This window comes from Staurois parvus, unplaced genomic scaffold (genome assembly GCF_062004578.1).
Source record: "Staurois parvus isolate SC_StPar_1 unplaced genomic scaffold, SC_StPar_1.0 ptg001045l, whole genome shotgun sequence".
NCBI lineage: Eukaryota > Metazoa > Chordata > Amphibia > Anura > Ranidae > Staurois > Staurois parvus.
In genome coordinates this window covers 7458524-7477533 of record NW_028318841.1, presented here as the reverse complement: position 1 = coordinate 7477533, position 19010 = coordinate 7458524, and the positions used below count along the sequence as shown (strand labels likewise).

At 40.4% G+C, this 19010-nt stretch overlaps 1 protein-coding gene and 1 non-coding gene across 3 annotated transcripts in view; one reads left to right on the top strand and one right to left on the bottom strand.

The window, feature by feature from the left end:
* The window catches only part of HTR2C (5-hydroxytryptamine receptor 2C), a 698015-nt gene that overhangs the window by 285155 nt on the left and 393850 nt on the right, over positions 1–19010 (top strand). The window lies entirely within an intron of this gene.
* On the bottom strand, positions 9101–9203 carry LOC149440948 (U6 spliceosomal RNA). Its single transcript, XR_016307468.1, has one exon. It is a non-coding gene; the product is annotated as a U6 spliceosomal RNA (small nuclear RNA).

The following is a 19010-nucleotide window of genomic DNA, read 5'->3' as shown; positions in this document are numbered from 1 at the left end:
ATACAGATTATGCTAATTAGCTTTTTGATGTAATAGCATCTCACAAGGGTTTGGTAAATTTAACTGTAAATGGCCTTGTACTATGTAAAAACTGTGATTGATGACAGACATCACAATAGTAAGCAAGTTGTCATAAATGGCTGCCATTCATAACAGTTTTGTTTACATGTTATCATATGATTGCTATGTTTGGTCATAGAAATCACATGATACCCCAGCCGTTCACGGTGGCTGGGTACCGAGTTCTGTGAACCACTGTGTCCACCGGATTACACCACTGCGTGTGCAACTGGAAAAAAACATTCCTGGATGACCTCCCAGAACTGGAGAAACACCCTGATGCTGTATAATGACTGTAGGGTGCGCAGGAAATGGTTAAGGTACAGTTGAACTGCAGTCAAAAAAGGCCAAATGCAGACTTTTTTATGTCAAACACTGCATTTTACACTTGAACACAGCTGCATGCATTCAAATAGAAAATGCAGTGTTTGGATAGAATGTGTCATGTACCTTGGTTGAAGGCCGAGTTGATGGTAGGGCTTCCCTTGTGACTCTGGTCCGAGCACCCCTGAATGTGGTGACAGAGGTACAAGGCTCAAAAAGACACGGGTGTCGATAGCTTGATAGCAGGTCACTGCCATGGTCAGGGATGTAGTCAAGGTGAGCCAGGGTCAACACAGTGTGACTGCAGCGTGGTCAGAGGCAGGCTGGGGTTGGTAGCAGGTTAGCAAGCAGAGTGAGAAAAGATCAGGCAGAGAGTAGTCTGAGGCAAGCCGAGGTCAAAATCCAAAAACCGCAGAACAAGGTCAGGAGCAAGTCGGGTCAGTAATGGAAGATCGGTCAGTACAAACAGGAAGACAGGAACACAGATCACAGGAAGCTGAAGTACATCTAGCGATTAGTATATAGCAGAGTCTCCTTTAAATAGGCAGCTTGGCGCCAATGCAGGAAGACGTGCTCCCCGATGCGAGATGGTGCATAGAAATGCATCTATGTGTCAGTGAATGCTGGGTATTAGCCTAAGCTTGTTATTTGTGGCTTATATATGTATAAGCATTATATGTATATGTGGCTTATATAATTCTCCCTAATTAGTCACTGTACCTAGAAAAAGTATATTGGACACAGCCTGATTGGAGGATTCAAAGAAGGCTGCTGTTTACAACTCTCGAGAGATGTGAAAAGGGACAACAGAAGACCAGACCTTTGAAGTGGAAAATTATTTACAGTCACACCAATATGGAAGCTATGAATAGTTTGATGCTGTAACAGATTCAATAATTTAAATACTGTACATTTCCATCTAACTAAAATATATTTCTAATTAAAATATTATTTACATCTGTTAATGGAGATTTTACATAAACTCATTATCTAACACCCTTAAAGTGCTTTTAATGCCTGTTTAGAATATGTGAATTTAGTGTGCATAATTTGGGCATAGGTTCAAATTAAAAGCTGTGTCTTTCTCTGTTTTCATATAAACTGCTCAAAAAATGAAAGGAACACTTTGAAGACACATCAGATCTCAATGGGGAAAAATATCATGCTGGATATCTATACTGATATGGGTAGTGTGTTAAGGATTAGGGTAAGGAAATGAAAATTATCAACCTACAGAGGACTGTAAACCCTGAAAATCGAAGTGAAAAAATGATGCAGTAGGTTAGCTGATTTTGCTAAAATTTCATTGCAGCAGCTCAAAATGGTACTCAGCAGTTTGTATGGCCCCCATATGCTTGTATGCATGCCTGACAATGTCGGAGCATGATCCTAATGGATGGTGTCCTGGGGTATTTCCTCCCAGATCTGGACCAGAGCGTCACTGAGCTCCTGGACAGTCTGAAGTGCAACCTGATGGTGCCGGCTGGACCGAAACATGATATCCCAGAGGTGTTCTATTGGATTTAGGTCAGGAGAGCATGGAAGCCATTCAATGGTATCAATTCCTTCATCCTCCAGAAACTGCCTGCATACTCTCACCACATGAGGCCGGGCATTGTCATGCACCAGGAGGAACCCAGGACCCACTGCACCAGCGTAGGGTCTGACAATGGATCCAAGGATTTCATCCGAACACCTAATGGCAGTAAGAGTGCCACTGTCTAGCCTGTAGAGGTCTGTGCGTCCCTCCATGGATATGCCTCCCCAGACCATCACTGAGCTACCAACAAAACGGTCATGTTGAATGATGTTACAGCCAGCATAACGTTCTCCACGGCTTCTCCAGTCCCTTTCACGTCTGTCACATGTGCTCAGGGTGAACCTGCTCTCATCTGTGAAAAGTACAGGGAGCCAGTGGCAGACCTGTCAATTCTGGTGTTCAATGGAAAATGCCAATCGTGCTCTATGGTGCCAGACAGTGAGCAAAGGGCCCGCCCGAAGATGTTGGGCCCACAGGCTACCTTCAGGAAGTTTGTTTTGGATTGCTTAGTCAGAGACATTAACACCAGTGGCCTGCTGGAGGTCATTTTGTAGGGCTCTGGCAGTGCTCATCCTGTTCCTCCTTGCACATAGGAGCAGATACAGGTCCTGCTGATCAGATAAGGATCTTCTATGGCCCTGTCCAGCACTCCTACAGTAACTACCTGTCTCCTGGAATCTCCTCCATGCTGTTGAGACTGTTCTGGGAGACACAGCAAACCTTCTGGCAATGGCACGTATTGATGTGCCATCCTGGAGGAGTTGGACTGCCTGTGCAACCTCTGTAGGGTCCAGGTATCGCCTCATGCTACCAGTAGTGAAAACTAGTGGAAAAACAGTCAGAAAAGATGAGTAGGGAAAAAATGTCAGTGGCCTCCACCTGTAAATCCATTCCTGTTTTGGGGGGTCATCTCATTGCTGCCCATCTAGTGCACCTGTTGTTAATTTCATTAACACCAAAGCAGCTGAAACTGATTAAAAAACCCCTCTGCTACTTAACTGACCAGATCGATATCCCAGGACTTTAACTGACTTAATGCTATACTCTGATTAAAAAGTGTTCCTTTATTTTTTTGTGCAGTGTATTTATATGTATTGTATTGATATGCATAAGATAATTATTTTGCATTAGTATCCTGACATCTAGTGGCAGTGTCTGGCCACAACAACTTGTTTTACAATGTGATTTTGGTATAACCCATTGTCCTCCCCTCCTGTCTAGTACTAGTTAGTTTAGTTCTAGATAGACCCTCCTCACTTCTTTAATGTTCCCTCAGTCGGCATTAGCTATTCACAGAGACAGGGCTCAGGAAAGTTATTGTCTTCTTAAACTTTAAAAGCCTAGAAAAAACATCCTCTGTACTACGATTGTCTGAAGTAAAATTGCATTGGATTCAACTGCTGTGCCTTACTGAAGAGTTAGGCAGCCTGTGGATTGTGCCAAGTCAGAAGGTGACCATACTCTTTGGACAGACTGGGGTTTATTTAACAAAGCTGGAGAGTGCAAAATCAGACTCACTTCTGCATAATAGCCAATGAGCTTCCAGGTTTTATTGCCAAAGCTTAATTGAACAAGCTGTGGTTAGAATCGGATTGGTTTCTATGCAGAAATGAGCCTGATGTTTTACTCTCCAGCTGTAGTAGATAAACTAAGGAGGCATGTCAATTCATAAAGTGGCATTTGAAACAGAGCACTGTAAAACATAGATATATAATTTATGACAGTTATTTAAAAAATGTTGCTCCCTAATTGGTTGAATTGCAAATACTTAATAAAAAAGAAAAACAAACAAATATATATATATATATATATATATATATTTACTGTTTATATAATTTTATGTTCTCCATATTTGATATACTGTATGTGCTGACTTATGTTGTAGGAGTTATTGTTTTTTACCAGACAACAGGTAATAATGATGATATTAGCATTCTGAAAGATAAAGTTGCTAATAGAAACTGGTGCCCTATACATTCTTTTACATATGCTTATATTGTCTGATTGTGCGTTTTTCCACATTAAAAAAATAAGAACAGAAGGTGATCTTTGTATCTTTTAATTTAATTGTAGGTAGGTTTCTTTAACCCCCTTGCTGCCATTTTTGCATTTTTTGCACACATTACAAAAATCATTTTAGGCCTGAAGATTACACAAAACCCCCAAACATTTTATATTTTCTAAAAGCAGACAACCTAGAGAATAAAACAGTGGTAGTTCCAATTTTTTATGCCACACAATATTATTGCAAAGGCCTAGGAAACTGAAAATTTCAGTAAAAATCACACTAAAGTGAATTTTAGGGCAAACAAGCACAATAGATTACCCACATTTTTGGTAAGATATAAAAGATGAGGTTATGCCGAATAAATAGATACCCAACATGCCAAACCTTAAATTTTTGTGCGCCTATTAAAATGCGTCAAACTTCAGTACCCTATATTTTCTATAGACAACGCCCTACAGGTCATCAGTTTAGCATTACGGAGGAAGCCTGGTGCTAGAATTATTTCAGGGGATGCTTGGGGTGTAACTTTATTTTTTTACTCAACTTTTTTTTTCATCACATAGGGGACACAAAGTCCCTTATGTGATGATTTGTTTAGTGACAGGTTCTCTTTATTGAGACATGCAGAGTCTAAAAAACTCTGCATGCCTCCACTGTAATCCAATAGATGTATAGCAATACAAACCACAATGCAATACATCTTTCCCTGGCTATTCTATCCTGGAAAGTAACAGCTATGACCTAGAAGTGATGTCATAGACGTCGTCTTCCAAGTTACACAAAGAAGGGGAGGGGAGGGGAGTGGAGGATCATCTGCTTTCCTGTCTCCTTTCCACCCGCTGGCACCCACCATGGCTCTCCCTGTGCCCACAGATGTGTAAGTGGAGCTCGGGGGCTGTGGAAGCAATTGGCGGCAGCGGAGCCGCCTGACTGCTTCCACCTGACAGGCAGGAGTCTACCTGTCAGTTTTATACACAATCACGGTGGCTGCATCCACTGGATTGTGTATATAACCCCCTTCTGTCAAGTTCATATGGCATATGGACCTGACAGCAAAAGGTTTAAAGTGTTTATATGGTGCTCTCATAATACCGCCATATCCCCATCATGTAAAAGATGCAGAAAAATCTCCATAGGGTGATAACATTGAAAACTATCTATTTAAAAAGAATGTGTGCACTCACAAGGGTCAAATAAAAGTATCACATAACATAGTCACCGCTAGTACTCCTACATGGCAAACACCCTCCACTTAGCTTCCGGGAAGCTAAGTGGAGGTGTTTGCCTTATAAGGCTGGTCATAAATTATACAATATTCTTGAGATTTTTGGTTTAGATTTACCAAAAAACATATAATAGGGAAATTGGGCAGAAATTGGACAGAAAATTGTATAGTGTATGACCAGCCTTCGAGTACTAGAGGTGACTATGATATGATTGCTTTGCTTCCTTTACATGATGTCAATATGGCAATATTATGAGATCCAGTTTATGCCGGCCAGATGATGGAGAGCCGCATATAATTTACTGGAGTCTGTTACCCTTTGAGCGTGGTATGACCATTAGAATCTTAGTGGAGATTTGGATTCGGCAAGCAACTTGTGGGGATATCTGTGTATTGGACACTTGCTTGTTGGAGAAGTGGATTCATATTGATCTTTCTTCACATGCTGAAATCTTCTCAAGGACACTGTTTTGGTGATCGTACAATGTATGGACTTTTTATAGTTTTTTGAAGACTTTTTTTTTAGTTATTGTATTGTATTCCTTTCTTTCCTTATATTATTGATTTCCATTTGTCACATATGTTTTTGAAATTGTAAGCACTGCACTTTATAATAGTACAAGCAAATTTAAAGGCAAATAAACTTTTTTTATTGGTTTTAAGAAAAATGGAATAACAGAAAATGTACATGGGTATATAAGAAGATAACACTGCCACAAGGCGCACAGAGAAACTGCCAGTGTAAAATGATGCATTATAGACCAATGACTCAAAATACATACAAAAATGGACATATAAAGCACAATAAAGTGAAACTGAATGTATGCAAGGTAGATGTCCAACCATACAAAATAACACTACTGTATGTATGCCATGCCACAAGCAAGGGAAAGAGCAACAGAGTTGAATCAGTTATACACCCATGTATCTAATGCATGAGGATACAGAATGTATAAACATACATAAAAGAATAAGGTAAAAGAAAAAGAAAAAAAATGGATAATAATAATAATAATAAAGAAAAAAAGAGAAAAAGGAAAATGAGGGGGAGGAGTAAAGGGGGGGGGGGAGTACAGAGGGGATCCCAGAAGAATTATTCAAACGAGAGAAGTGTTATATTGCTCAACTATGGGGAAAGTTATAGTAAATAATTCAGGATGAGTATGGCTCTTCACACTGTCCTCAATCTTAACTGTCCTCAGGGGTATGGAGTGAAGTAATGATATTATGAGAATAAAAAGCCACGAATAGCATCTGAAGAGGAAAAGTTAATCCAGATAGACCTTAAGATGTTAAACTTGCCAAAAGAATCAGCATCTATAGCTAAAGTTTCTTCCATTCGAATGATATCACAACTTCACAACTTGAACCCAGCTTCTTTCCACTCTGCAACTGACCAACTCTATGACAGAATCTCTCCCCTGTCCTGCCCTGACCTGGCCACTACTGTCTACAACAGTTTGCTTTCATCCACATTAGACTCACTTGCTCCTCTAACAACCAGAAGCATCAGGCCCTGACCATTACAACCTTGGCAGACTGACGACACCAGAAATCTTAAACGACATAGCTGTGCGCTGGAGCGATTGTGGCGTAAAACCAAATCTCAACAAGCATTCAGCCTATATAAATCTGCTTTCTTAACATACAATTCCTCCCTTCATGCTGCCAAACAAGCCTACTTTGTCACTCTTATTAATACCTTGTCAACCAGTCCTCGTCGTCTCTTCTCTACTTTTAACTCTCTACTTTCTCCACCTCCACCCAGTACCTCACTCACTGCTCACAAGATTGCAAATCATTTCAAAAACAAGACTGACGCAATTCGTAGGGGCATTGCCACTGCACAGACATCCATCCCGTTTAGCATACCTTATACTAAACCTCCCTCAACACTTTCCTCCTTTGACCTTGCTACTACCGAAGAGGTCACTAAGGTTTTCTCAGAAGCCCGTATCACTACTTGCCCCCTGGATCCTGTCCCCTCACAACTACTACGGTCACCCTCTTCTTCCATCCTATGCTCCCTCTCTCACATCTTCAATCTTACCCTCTCTACTGGTGCCCACCCTCCCCTCTAAAGCATGCACACATCACTCTGATACTTAAAAAGCCCTCCCTGGACCCCACCAACCTAAACAACTTAAGACCCATCTCTCTGCTGCCATTTACCTCTAAGCTCCTAGAACGCCTAATCTATAATCGCCTGAGCTCCTACCTCACTGACAACAACCTTCTTGACCCTTTACAGTCTGGCTTTCGTTCACTACACTCCACTGAAACTGCCCTACTAAAACTCACTAATGATCTACTAACAGCTAAAACCAATGGCCATTACTCCATACTCTTACTACTTGACCTCTCTGAAGCTTTTGATATGGTTGACCATCCCCTCCTCAAAAAAAAACTCCACTCTCTTGGCCTCAGAGACTCTGGTCTCTCCTAGTTCTCCTTCTACCTATTGCAGCGCTCCTTCAGCGTTACCTACAACGCTGCCTCCTCCTCTTCACTCCCTCTTTCTGTAGGGGTCCCTCAAGGTTCTGTCCTTGGACTCCTTCTCTTCTCCATCTACACCTCCTCTCTTGGTCACTTGATAAACTCCCATGGCTTTAAGTACCATCTCTATGCTGATGACACACAAATCTATCTTTCTACCCCTCACCTCACCCCTTCAGTCTCCTCTCGCATTATTAACCTACTAAGTGACATATCGGCATGGATGTCACTACACTTCCTCAAACTCAATCTTTCCAAAACTGAGCTCTCAGTATTCCCCCCAGCCCGTGCCCCCTCCCCTGACTTCTCCATCAAGATCAATAACACAATCATCAGTCCCTCCCCTCATGCCAGGGTACTAGGTGTAATCTTAGACTCCCATCTGTCCTTTCAGTCCAAAATCCATTCACTGTCCAAATCTTGTAGACTTCACCTCCGTAACATCTCCAAGATACGCCCGTTCCTAACCTCGGAAACCACTAAGCAACATATTCACTCCCTTGTTATATCTCGCCTTGACTATTGTAACTCCCTCCTCATTGGTCTACCTAATCACAGGCTATCCCCTCTTCAGTCTATAGTGAATGCTGCTGCCAGACTCATCCACCTTACTAACTGTTCTGTATCTGCCACCCCTCTCTGCCAATCCCTCCACTGGCTTCCCATTGCCCAACGGATAAAATTCAAAACATTAACAATAACGTATAAAGCCATTTATACATTAACTCTGCCCCAAATTACATCACCGATCTTGTCTCTAAATATCACCCAAACCGTACTCTCTGCTCCTTGCAAGACCTCCTGCTCTCTAGCTCCCTTGTCTCCTCCAATGCTCATCTCCAGGACTTCTCCAGAGCTTCCCCCATCCTCTGGAACTCTCTACCCCAATTTATCAGACTATCGCCTACTCTGCTCACTTTTAGGTGATCTCTGAAAACCTGTCTCTTCAGGGAAGCCTATCCTGCCCTCAGCTAATAATGGAATCTTCTACTCTTCCAACCAGTCCATCCCCCACAGTTACTACCTTTTGTACCACTAGCCCCTCCCTCCTAGATTGTAAGCTCCAAGGAGCAGGGCCCTCCTATCCCTCTTTTATTGAACTGTATTGTTGCTGTATTGTCTCCCTTTATATTGTAAAGCGCTGAGCAAACTGTTGGCTCTATATAAATCCTGTATTATAATAATAATAATATCATTAACAGTAGCTATCCAGCAGGCATTAGTAGGGGTGGTGGGATATTTCCAATATTGAGAAATTAAATGTCTAGCCACTGACAAGAAAAATCGTAAAAGCCTTTTTTGGGGGGAAGAAATGGAGCCTGGTAACACGGAGAGCAGGGCAATTTCATGGGAAGGGGATACAGATTTATTATAGATCATGTTATATATCGCAAAAATTGTAAACCAAAATGGCTTAATCCGCGGACATTTCCACCATATGTGCAGGTAAAATATGGAACACTTCACAAACTTGCGTGTCATCCCTGCGCAGGGGCCGCGCTAATCTTCCTCGTATCATTCCAATTTTAGTATATGTGTTGCTGAAGCAAGCTTGTACTAGCAGATTTAGATACAATAACAAATTTAAGCCAAACTCCAGCTCACAATGCGGTTATAGAAGCAGTTACAGCAACATTTTTTTTTTTCTTTTGGAACAAAGATTTTACATAAATAAATGAAAGATGGTCATTGTATGCAACCCTGTCAGTGGTAAATCGTTTGTCTTAACCCTGTAACTACTACATTTGGATAACTTATTCTTTCAAAAACAGACGTACTGGCCAGATCACCAGGTGAAAATAAAATAAAAAAAGAAAAATAATGCAGCCACCCCATTTAAATATTGGTAAGCTACAATATAATACAGTGAATGTTTGCTTGCAGCTTTAATGTAGGGAAAGACCTGGAAAACAGAATACTTTTTTTAAAATTATATTACATACAACGTTAGTGAATTGGGAGTGTGCATATTTTTTACTTGTTGCCCATGTCTTTTTTTTTGTAAGATCCAATTTACCATTTCACTATAGCAGCTGCACCAATAAGGCAGGTAAGCAGCACACATTCCTGAATCAATAATCTGCAGCAAAAGATGTTCCAGTTCCCATTAACACTTGTGTCAGTACCCTCATCAGTTTCACTTTTTTTTTTTTTTTTTACTGGGGCCTACTGTTCTTTACATGATAGCTAAGCTCCACCTTCCAGTGGACAGTGATAGCACCCTAATGGCCCCGAATGCAGCCTCATTAAACAGTATATGGGGCCAGTAAATTAAACTGTATCAGAAAGGCATAGAAAATGCTTTTCTTTCTAATAATGATAATTGCAATTATGTAGTAATGTTTGTTCCTTGCTGCTAGGCAGAGCTTTTACTTTTGGATCACCAGGTGAAAATTAAGGCAAAGAAGATCCTGAGATTCCGCATCAACAATTACATGCGTCATTTAATAGATAGAGGCCAAGTTGGCTTTGTGCCCTGTAGGTAGGGGGGCGACAATGTTCGCAAACTTGTACATCTCATTCACCTGCTACATCACCAGAAGATTCCTGGCTTCCTTCTCTCCTTGGATATTTATAAGGCATTTGATTCTTTATCCTGGGAATACTTACAATTTGTACTTGGGTGTTTTGGAGACGCTCTGCTAACCTGGAACACAGCCTTATACTTTACACCTACAGCAACAGTTAAATACGCTGAGTATAATTCAGCGCCTTTCCCCATGCATAGGGGCACAAGATAGGTTTGCCCCCTGTCCACAGCATTATTTCTTTTGGCACTAGAGCCTTTGGCAATCGTGCTTCATGTGGACCAAAATGTTTCTGGAATCCCTTATGCAGGCCATGATTCAAAAGTGAGCCTGTTTGTGTATGACGCCTTCTGACGTTGACTAATCCACTCATGACTATTCCTAATTTGCTACTCCTTTAGATGTACTTTTTGTATATTTCAGGCCTACGGGTTAACTTAGCCAAGTCCATGGCATTGCATGTCACTCTAGGTCAGGCTTTGGCTACTAGCCTACAATCCCATTTCTCATTTCACTGGGCGACCTCATCTATTAATTGCCTGGGTATTCAATTGACCCCCGCCTATTCCTCTTTGTTCTCCGACAATTATTATCCTTTGCTCCACTCATTGACTTTTTTATGCAGTCATAGAGGTACCCACATCTATCTTAGATAGGCTGCATCAATTCATTAATGATGACTGTTTTACCTATGCTTCTGTACTAATTCCGCACCCTACCTCTGTGGGTACCCCCACATTTCTTCAGTCTGATCCAGAGCAGAATTTTGCACTTCATTTGGGCTGATAAAGCCCCAGGGTCCCCAAAGCTACCCTTTTGATACATAGGTTACAAGGAGCATTGGGGGTCCCTCATGTTTCTAGATACTACTTGGCTGCCCAAATTTCTCCACTGACCTGGCTCCATGCCTGTTCTAATGTACTCTTATGGGTGTTGCTGGAGCTTCCTGACTGTGCCCCACTCTTGATCCAAATGCTTTTATGGCTTCTTCAGAATAATGCAGCCCATTGCTTTAAGCCTTCTTATGCAACATACCTTGCATCTTTGGGACTAATTATTCAGGCACCCTTATGTCTACCTTCCTTTTTTTGATACCTATTACTAATAACCCCCTGTTTCCCCCTAGCCTTGACCAGCCCCAGGTATTCTCCTGGTGGACCTTTCATGGTCTCACCCAAGTGTAACACTTCCTGACCTCCCGCCCCCCCTCCCCAACATGGGCGGCTTTCCGTGAATCCCATGATTCTTTGCAGTCAGAGTATTTCTGATATCTCCAACTTCAACACTGGATATCTTCCCTTGTACACACCTCATCTTATCCTTGTCGGAAAACTACATCTGAGCATACCTGCCAGAATTCCCCGGTCTCCTCTCTTCACTCTATGCGTCTCTGAATATTTGATCATCTCGTACTTCTCTCTTCTCTCTCCTGTGTGGTCCAATGGGAACAAGACTTGCGATTTGAGATTGATGTGGTGGATTGGAGCACAGCTTGGTCTTCAATCGCTAAATGGTAATTCAACACTGCCACCCTAGAGGCAGCGTACTGGGTCCCTGCTCGCATTGCCCACACTAACCCAACCTCTACTGACCACTAGTTTTACAGGTGTGGGAATGTCTTACATACCTGATGGACATGGCCACGACTGGCAGACGTTTGGTCTCGTGTTTTGTCCTTTTGTATTCTCCATTCCACCTGACCATCTGGAAGGAAGCAAAATTTACCTTGTTAAATTGCCCTATCCTTGGCTTACGTGCTTGTCAACAAAAATTGGCATCCTGTCTGTTTATAGCAGGCAAGAGGAAGATTGCCCAGGCATTGAATAAACCTACAGTCCCCTTTCAAGGAGTGAAGGACCGCTTGATGGTCCTGATACATAATGAACAAATGTCCAGTATTCTTAATGACTCCCATGCCAAATTTTGGAAGATTTGGAACCATGGTGGATGTATGCCTTCCCTGATCTTCCTCTGAGTGTGGGCCGGCACTGACTGGTGTCTCTCACAGTCCCAGATCCTCTATCTCTTCTTTTCTCTTTCTCTTGCCCTTGATTTCCTTTCTGTTCTTGATTGTTTACCCTTTCTGATGGGCCTGTATCCTCCTTGGCTTTGTCATTGTCCAGGTTTGTTCCACTATGTTTTGCTTGTTTTGATACCAGGACTACCTCTGATGCCCACGGGAAAGTAGCTGAAGATACACATGTTATGTTTCATGTTTAATATGACTATTGGTGGAGGATGCTCCTCCTCCTTTATGCTTTTTGTGCACACTAGTTTCACCTGATGGTGCCAGTCATAGCCCCTGTCTGGGCGGACTAAGTGCTCTTTGTACTACTGAGCTTTCATGTAACTACTAAGTAAAATTATTGAACAAGAAAATTAAGGGAAAAAGTTTGGAAAAAGAAGACTAAGGCAGCCACCACTTCCAAGGACCATAAACTACAATACAGTATATTCTATTTTGTTTTGGGGTTTAGGTACACTTTAAAGTGCACTAAGCTTCAACAAATGCAATGGGACTAATTTATTAGGCAAATGAACAATAGCAGGAATAAATCAGTACAGTACACTTGCACTGCAGCCAAGCATGCGTGTGGATGCAAACACATAGCCATTGCAATCCCTTTGCAAATTTAGCTAACAGAACTTTGAACATCCAAGTGCCTTTCTGTTCCTATAAGATGCACTTCAGCATCTGTTCACCACCATTTTGCTTTACTAAGTGGGCTTTTCACAGTTCCCTTTAATGATAGTTAAGCACATTTAATGCAGTTTTATTCCTGGTATATGTTCAGGCCATGGAGCATGCAAATAATGGCAGTCCACATTTGGTAGTAAATCCTGTGTATATACCTATATATTGTAACCTGTGTGCACACTTCTGTATGCCATGTGAACACAGTCAGTTCCATTAGAATATGATGCTAATCTGCCCATGGTAGTGAATACTGTACTCATGATTAAAACAAAGGAAAATTATTTATAAAATGACCCAAACTGGAGCACCTAAACACTACAATCATCGATTTATATATTTCTCATGTCTCCTTTATCGGCGTCTTTTTTTTTTTTTTGCCCTTATACATAGTATAGTACAATGTTTTGGCTATTCTAAATATGCTTACCTAAATCTTTTTATACTGTACAATACAAACAGCTATTCTGCTATTCTACTCTAGCAAACCATAAAATAGCACATTGATGCTGACTTTGATTAGAATAAATGAGCATAATATTGCAGCAAATGTTGAAGCTCTAAAAGTATTGATGTTCAAACTGTCAAAAAGCCAGCAAAGGTCACAGAAAAAAAAGTATTAAGTTCAAAGCAAAGCTATTTTAAAATGTCATTTTTCAAACAATGTTGCCTTTCAGAATGTCATTTTAACAAAAAATTGTAAAATAGAATAGTCTCTGAAAGAAAGAAATATAACATTTTTAAATTCTAAATACATTGTTTTTACCAGTTTTAATTTTTTGAATGTGTTAAATAAAGTAGGCAATGATCAAAGTCAATCCGTGATTTTTTGTCTTCCATTGAGAAGATTTCCCTTCATGCTATGTCTCTGAAATCTAAGCAAGTGAAAGTGTGATCTTTATAACTATCTATTTGTGGTGAGATAGCTTAACTTACAGTCTAGTAACTTGGCAGACAGTGACTCGATCCAAATGACATCCTGCAGAATGTAAGAGTTTCTCTTGAATAATAAAAATATATTTTATCATTTCTAATTTTTTTGTTTCAATATTTTTATTAACAAGAAATTGTCAAGGCACTTACTTGAGCTATAGAGCAGACTCAGTCTTGTACAGATACATATCAATATCGTAGAGTACAAAGAAACAGTACACAATGGTATATAAAACATAAAGGACAAACATCTACTCAATTCAAGGCACATTAATATCTATTAGTCTTCAGCAGGATGCATAGTGTATGCTTCAGAATGTACTGTTAAGTATATAGTAAACACCTACATAACTTAGGCTGCATACCAAGTAACTCATGATTTCCAGAATTGATCAAATCTGGAGAGAGTAATCGGACTGAAGAGCTAGCATTCGCTTATATGTAAAATGTTGGTGAGTGATATTTACAGCTTCGAATAGACATGGGGAAAGTTCACTTTTCCAGTGTCTTGCAATTGTAAACCTTGCAGATAGCAATAGGTTGGCTACAACAATGCAGTAAGAAGGGGGAAATGACTCAATAACTAGATTTAAGATGGCTAAAGCGGGGTTGGGTAGGGTCAAAATACCTGTAACTTCAGATATTATTTGAAATATGTTCCACCAGAAGCTGTGATTACTTTTATTAAGGACCAAAATATGTGGATAAGAGTATCCAAAAGGCCACATCTCCTCTAGCACAGGGGTGAGCTGTCGGAAAAGAATTTAGCCAACCTCTATGGAGTGAGGTACCAATGAGTAATTTGTTTTAAAGTTAATTCCCAGTGGTTCACACAATGGGGTACAGAGTATAAATATCTTATGGTTTGACTCTATTGAGAAGTAGAGAAAGATGTATTTAAATCTTTTTCACATGCTTTGTTTTGTGAAGGTCGAATTTGTGCTGCAGTAATGTAAGTAGAACAATGATAGTACTGTATAGAACAATGATATACCTTTCGTAGAAGTGGCCAGAGCTGTAAGAAATTGCCACACCTTGGGGTCAAGGTGTACTTCAGGCATTGAAGTTGACCATAAGCAACTACAAATACTTAGCAATGTGAAGGAATACTTGCTTGGAAGGTTAAATTTAACACTTAAACTGTGTGTGGTTGGAGCCTAGAATAAAAATCCACATTGTGGCACCATCCCAAAACATTTAACAAGAAATAGAAATGACGGGTCACCACATCTCTAACTAGATAGTGAGATCTTGCCAAAAAACAGGGGACTTTACATGTTCCTACCAATGAGAAACATATAAAAACACAAACATCTATAAAATCAAGTATTTATTAGCTTGTCCAGATAAAAGAGAACCATTTCTTATCATTTTAGCAAGATGCTTCAAGCAGATGGCATTAAGGGATAGGAAATTAATGGTCATAGCCGCAACATAGTTACATATGTAGGTACATAGTTGGTAAGGTTAAATAATGACACCAGTCCATACAGTTCAACTTGTGTGTGTTTGTGCACACATGTGTGTTTACATCTATATAATTTCCCATATCTTTGTATATTGCATTCACTAAGATGCCTATCTCAGAGTCTTTTGAAACTATTTATACTTCCAGCAGACACCACAACTTGTGGAAGGAAGTTTCACATCCTTACTGCTCTAACAGTAAAGAACCCCCTGCACAGTTAAAGGTTAAACTGCTTATCCTCCAATTTCATGGAGTGGCCACATGTCTTCTTAAGCTCCCTGAAGCTGAATAGTTTTTTTCCTATGTTGAGATCACCATTGAGGATATTGTATAACATTATCATATCTCCTCTCAAGCGTCTCTTCTCCAGGGGGAATACGTTTAATGTTTATAGTCGTTCCTCATAACTGAGGTCCTCCAGCCCCCTTATTAGCTTTGTTGCCCTTCTCTGGACTCTCTCCAGCTCCAGCACATCCTGCCTAAGGATTGGTGACCAAAACTTGATGGCATACTCCAGATATGGGTGAAATAGAGTTTTGTAAAGTGGTAGAATTATGGTTTTATCTCTTGAGTAAATCCCCTTTTTTATACATGCTAACATTCTGCTGGCTTTGCTTGCTGCAGCTTGGTATTGCATGTCATTGCTGAGCCTATGATCTACCTCAGATCCTTTTACATACTTGAATCCACTGATGGCTCTCCTCCTAGAGAGTAATTTGCATTCATATTTTTGGCCCCCAAATGCATTACTTTGCATTTTTTAACATTCAACATCATTTGCCATGTAGTTACCCACACCATGATTTTAATGAGGTTTGCATGTAAGGCTTCTATATCCTTCTGTGACTTTATTGCCCTGCTTAGCTTTGTATCGTAAGCAAACACTGAGAGTAAGTTATTTATACCAACCTCTATATCATTTATGAATAAATTAAACAGAATAGATCCAAGGACAGAGCCCTGAGGAACCCCATTGACCACTCCAAATCACTGAGTACTCGTTATTTATAACTACACTTTCTATGTACCCCTGTAATCAGTTTTCACATATAAGATCAGCAGAATGTAGCTCAACACATACCTCCACGGTGAGAGATAAGGCAGGGTGTCCAAACTGGACTTAATGAATAGGTGGGTTTGGATCCAAATCTGAGATATGGAGATGACTTGAAGAAGATGGAGACCTTTCTGCAAGTTACATAGAGTATGGTTGGAGTCATCATTAGCAATATTCAATGTTTTAGGGTATTTCCATGTGTAGGCAAGATGGTGATTGCATAAGACTTTGGTTATAGAGATCAGATTTTTATGAAGCTGTAAGGTGTGAGCAGGCAAATCAGAGAGTACCTGTAGTGTGGCAGCACGCTCTGGTAGGGTGCCTTCTTCCTGAAGACTGACAGTAGATGATCTTTAACTTGATACAAGTTCACCCTTAGCACCACATCTCTGGGTACTTCAGCTGGAAGGAAGGAGGGTTTTGGCACACGGTGAACTTGGTCAATAGTAAGCTCTGCCAAAGTAAGTGTAGGGAGAACAGATTGAAATACATCTTTAACATAGTGAAATAGCTGCGATGGTTTCACTGGCTCGGGAATCCTCCGGATTTTAAGATTATTGTGGCATGACTGATCTTCCAAATTGGCCACTTAAGGTTTCAGCTAGGCTATCTCCTCACTATGGACATCATGTGCATCCACCATAGTGTTTTAAAATGTAATACAGTCACTCACACTCCCTTCCACATGGCTCAGCCTCTCAGCCCTGGACTTCAGTTTCCCTATGGAAGCACAAGAGGTAGGTAGGAGTAAATGAAAAGCAGTATCACTTCAGCATGGTGATGAGAACTGAGGAAAAGTGCCTCTAAATGCAGTAAGATAAATATTATATTAAAAACCAAGTTGGGCCCCCTCACATTTTCAATGTTAAAAACAGGCTAAACATGTAACTCAGTGACACCATGTTGGATATGTGCAGAATGGAAGACACCGGGTAAACCACCAATCATGAACCAGGAGGGAGGAGAAAGCTGGCCAGTAACTCTCTTGTTGTCTGTAAAGTTCACTGCGAAGCTCAGTGTCGATGGGATGATGTCACAGAGGACCAGGATGCAACATGTTTCAGAGCATACGTCATGCCGCATTCAGCTCCTGGACCATCTTGGACTTTTCAAATATGCAATATAGCTGTTAAATTATTAAGAGGGATGCTAACCTTTAACCCCTACCATCCTTTCTTTGTTTCTCCTTCAGAATGTGTCTGAGACCAACCCAAGCTGTAGGGAAAGAGGCAATAAAGTCATTGCTCTACCCACCCGCTTGTGGTAGAATAGTGGGATTGCATACCTCCATGCCATTGTGGTTTCACCAAGCTGCGTGTGCTGGGAGTAGAAGCCACCGAGCTGCCATCTGTGTCTGAGACAATCTGCATGGAGGCCGCATCATCTGAGCCAAGCAAAGAAGCTGTTACTAGAGGACCTACAGTGGCCACAATGAAAGGTCTCCTGGCACCATTTTGTTGTTAATCATGCTGAACAATTGGGAAGAAACACAACAGTTTTGATGGTTCCCTCTGATGGCGCGGCATGGCTGAGATATTGTCTGGGCTTTGGAGCTGTAGATGGAGTGTCTGCCATCACTGGGATTGGGTGTAGATGTGGAAATCCCTGAAGGACTGACAGAGCTACTGGATCATGTGGCCTTCTTGGATGGACAGTTGCCATGAAGCAACTGAACTATGTCATTTTGAACTATTAGGCAAGGCATGGCATGGGAACTATAGAATACTTCTAAATAGGACAAGAGACAAAGGTCTTATTAACATTTAACTAGCCAAAAGGAAAGAAACTGCCTGAGGTGTTAGACCACCAAGCTTGGGTATAGAACAAATTCTCTGAACAATGAGGTGAGTTTATCCACACCTGCAGCCCTGGAGAAGGCCATCTTATTATTTGGAAAATGGTCTATGTTTACAAATTAACATATGTTATTTGACCGGCTAGAGGAAAAGTAGGGATATAGGGAAAAGTTTATGCATTGTGTCACTTGTGGACCAAAAGTTAACAAGCCTGTGTGTCCTGTGGTTAATCATTGTTCTAAGGCTGAAAAAATATGCACAGGACAACAACCCACTAACAGAAATGAACTGCTTGCAAAAGTCTACTATCTCAAATTATTCATATAACATACCGTAAGTTGATTTCATGGACTATATTGCAAGTCTTAAGGTTCAGAGCTAATTGCACTGTTGTAACTTACATACATATCAATGCAAGAGACCATATTCCCTACTAAGGACTGTTTATGAGCTGATATTATAAGGTCTTTTATCAGGCAAAATAACTGCAACTATCATGGACATATTTATAATGACTTTAAATGGGAAAACAAGCATGCAATATATATACTGTATGTGTTGATCAAATACAAAAAGACTTCATCCTTATAAAATAACCTTGTGTCAAAAAAGTGTTTCTTAATGTTACTACAATTTGATTATTATTAATCACTATTGTTAGAAATGTACTATATGTGTGTATTACAATGTAGCCATACTCAAATAGTAGCTTAAAATATGCAAACTATTTTTATTTCTTTATGTGTATCATCAATTTTTTAATTATGGACCACTATGTATGAAACTCTACCTCTTTGCTGTTAAAAATTTCCAAGATTCAGTGTATTATTCTCTTGGCGATTTTTGTTTGCTTAATTAATAGGCTAAATGGAATAATTCT